The 3,989-nt window shown below is 36.7% G+C and overlaps 1 non-coding gene across 1 annotated transcript; it reads right to left on the reverse strand.

Annotated features, from left to right (window-relative positions):
* Positions 1-1,834: 1,834 nt before the first annotated feature.
* On the reverse strand, positions 1,835-1,907 carry TRNAW-CCA (transfer RNA tryptophan (anticodon CCA)). The gene has a single exon. It is a non-coding gene; the product is annotated as a tRNA-Trp (tRNA).
* Between the last annotated feature and the right edge of the window lie 2,082 nt (positions 1,908-3,989).

Here is a 3,989-nt window from a genome sequence, read left to right on the forward strand (position 1 = left end):
GGACCCATTATCCACCGGCCCTAATCACCCCAGGGCCAAGTACCAGAAAACTAGAGGCAGTCCCTAAACCCTGAGCCTGCTGAAGTTATTCAAACTAGCCCATCCTAAACCTGCTTATCCTGCCTCACCTACTCCTTCCCTCGAAAACCACAATAAAGGCTCTTGCCCATGTTTTCCCCTTGCTCCTGCCTCCTGAGCAACCCTGGTGCCTCCCTGTGTGGCCCCCTGCATAGCATGCTGCGTCTCCTATTTCTAGGGATCTGTGGATATAAAACTTCTTCCCTGATAGTCATTCCCATGTCTGTGTGACTGCATATCACTAACCATACCTGATTAAAACAAATCCCAGGTACATTTTTAAACTGCCGCTCTGGTGCCAGTGGCAGTGAGCTAGCAAATCGCTATTAGCCTGAAGTCTTTGAACAATCTAAATACACAACTCGCTTTCACTGTTTCCTGTCCATTCCTATCCTGTGCTCGAATTTGGCATCTCAGGTGGCATGTCTTAGGAACAGAAGATTCTGGATCAGTCCCTACCCTTTTTCTCATTAACATATTAACAAATTAGATTTCTAGGTTTCTACATCAATCTTGTAAGCTTGGTTAATATGAGTCTATTCTTGAAAGATCTCTTGATCAGACTTACCAGTCTTGGAAGCCTGTGTGGTGAGGACCAAAGTCTAGAGCCTTGTTTCTCAAAGTGTGGTCTTCAAACTGGTAGCATCAGCATCCCCAAGAGACTGTTAGAAATTCAGAGTCAAATCTCAGGACCCACTCTAGACTTGCTGAATCAGATCTGTATTTTAAAGATCCCAGATTTGCATTGACATATATACACTAATATGCATAAAATAGATAACTAATAAGAACCTGTTGTACAGCACAGGGAACTCCGCTGTACAGCAGAAACTAACACAACATTGTAAAACAACTATACCCCAATTTTTTTAAAAAATTGAGAAATACTACTCTAGAGCAAAGATAAGCAAACTTCTTCTGGAAAGGACTAAAAAGTAAATATTTTAGGTTTTGTAGGATATATGGTCTTTGTTACAACTACTAAACTCTGCCATTTTAGAGCAAAAGTACCCACAGACAAAATGGAAACAAAAAGGCACAGCTATTTTCCAAAAAACTTTATGTACGGACACTGAAATTTGAATAGCATATGATTTTCACATGTCACAAAATATTAAAAAAATTTTTTTAACCATTTAAAAATGTGAAAACCATTCTTAGCTTTCAAAGCCTTACAAAAATAAGTGGCAGGCCAAATTATCCTACTGGCTATAGTTTGCCCACCCCCATTCTAGACCATGGAAAATTCAATAGGATCAAGTTATTCTTGAAGTGAGGCATTACCTGTTCACCCACCCCAAAATCCCATGTGCCAAGTAAGACTTCTCCTCTTTAAATTTCCAGAGATGGATTACATTTGTTGTTTTTAATAATTAAAATTTTAAATTAAGACTTTATAGGAACTCAGGAATTCTAGAACATAGATGTAGAAGTTAATAGAGAAAGAGCTACCTCCCTAATGGAACTGTATCATAATCTGAAATATCAGTGCTTTAGACAAACAGGCAATTTCCAACTTATTTCACATGGTTTTCTGAGTTGTCTGACTGTGAGAAGCAATGAGGAAGTGATAGACCAATGAGCGCTCCTACAACCACGCACTCATATGCAGCAAGAATGATCAAAGCTTAGTTGATATAAGTACAGACGGAAGCAGGCGTGGAGTACCTATTACCTGATTCTTTATTTATTTATTTGGCTGCACCGGGTCTTAGCTGCAGCATGCAGGATCTTCGTTGTGGCATGCGGGATCTAGTTCCCTGACCAGGGATCGAACCTGGGCCCCCTGCACTGGGAGCGTGGAGTCTTAACCACTAGACCACCAGGGAAGTCCCTACCTGATTTTTAATCCATGTTTATATGTGCCAAATGGCAACAACATTCTGGTCTCTTGATTTTCTGTCACAATTTGTGCAGCAGGCTATCTACTTGGAAGCACGCCACAAGCACCATCAGCCCTGCCACCATCTAGTTCATCTGTCAGCCACAGAACTGGTGTGGCCACCTCAAATGGGTTTATTTTTCCCCAGTGAGATGAGACAATTGACCCTACAATTCCAATTAGGGATACACAATGAGTTGGTGAATTCAGAATATCGCTCTTACTGTTAAATTATTAGATATTTCTCTGATTGGATTAACTAAAAAAAAAAAAGGAATTTCCATCATGATACTTCAAATAGAAACTTCAAATAACTCTAAAGCTCCCATGTGAGATGCATTTAAGTTTCCTGACAGCCATTTCACAATAATAGCTCTGTAATGTGAAGGAATTTTTACTTTTTACATTAAATGTTATTACATAAATTTCTAATTTTATATATTTATCCCCAGTTCTAAAGCTTGAAGATACACACACACACACACACACATACACACGAATCACCTGGGGAAATTTTTAAACATGCCAATGCCTAAGGGGCTCCTAGTGGTAGGTCCTGACATCTCCATTTAAAAAAAAAGTTCTCCCAGGTTATTCCAATATGTGGTAGTTGAGAACCACTGCTTTTGTGATTCCCAAACAAAATAATTAAATATCAGTATATTTCCCGAAAGTTTTGTAAGACACAATTTGTTAAAATTTAAAAAAAATTAGAAACTATTAAAAAACATGATTCTTCATGAGAACTACTTCCAGAATGTTCTTAGGATCAATATAGGTACAACTGAAGCTATAAACTGCCTTTATTTTTGTCTTTTTATCTAGATAAATTGGCTTTAAATATTGATTAATTATAACCTAACAAGCACATATTCCCTAATGTCCTAGAAATACGGTAGTTTTATTACTGCTCAACACTGTTTCAAAAACTGTAATTGCACTATACTGCCTCTCTATACTTTCCCAATTTTCATTCTCTATTAGATGATTAATATTAAAGTAGATATATAATAAATTATCAAAATGAATTTACTTTGATGTTATTTTTATTGTTCATGTTTGTTTTTTTTTACTATCTCAATATCTCAATTATGATAAATAAACATTACTCAGATCTGTCTCTACCATCACCCCAGAAGTTTCTGAAGACATTCGAGCCTATGCCCCACCTCATCAATTCCAACTTTCGTGCTTTTGAGAAACATCTCAATAAATCAAAGTAGTACCTTGGGATATCTACTACCCAGGGATATTACTAATCTTTTCTCAATTTTCACTCAGGGATACGTGAGCATAAAGTTGTTTTTAAAAAATTTTTGTTATTATTTTGGAATATGTGGAGGAAAAAGATAATTAGTTGTTCTTAAAACATTTCATCATGTGAAATGGAAACTGAAGGTAATTTGTTCTCATTTCAAACAGTTGTGTTAATAATAATTAAATGTTAATTATTAATAAGTGCTTTCTATTCTAGGCACTGTGCTAGGATGCTTTACACACATTATCTCATTTAATCCTCACAGTAACACTATAATATAGGTTGAAAATGCTCCCATTTTGTAGCTGAGAAGCTGAAAAATCAGACAGATTAAGTAATTTACCCAAACTCATACAACTAGTTAGCAGGATCAAAGTTTGCAAGCAGGTCTTTAGGACTCCAAAACCCACAATCCTAACCACTATATACACAATTCAAAACTACAATATTCAAATACACAATTCAAAACTAGTATTTACCATGGTAAATGACCTTAAAAAAAAAAAGACTGGGTTCCTTCTTTTACACTTTGCTTGACTATGCACAAAACTTGACTCTTGGTTAATAATCAGTCAGCTCAAACAGGTTAATCACCTCCTGACCAATCTGTTTGTAACTGTTCAATTCAGTAGAAGCAATCAAGCTGGCAGCAGTTTTGAATAGCTGCCTCAGGAAAATGCTCCCTTCAGTTTGGGATTGAGACACAGGATTGGGGGAACTTAGACTGCCAACGTTTCCAGAGAAAATATCCAACTCTGGAAAAAAAAAACC

The sequence above is a fragment of the Balaenoptera acutorostrata genome, chromosome 4, assembly GCF_949987535.1.
Source record: "Balaenoptera acutorostrata chromosome 4, mBalAcu1.1, whole genome shotgun sequence".
Taxonomy (NCBI): Eukaryota; Metazoa; Chordata; class Mammalia; order Artiodactyla; family Balaenopteridae; genus Balaenoptera; species Balaenoptera acutorostrata.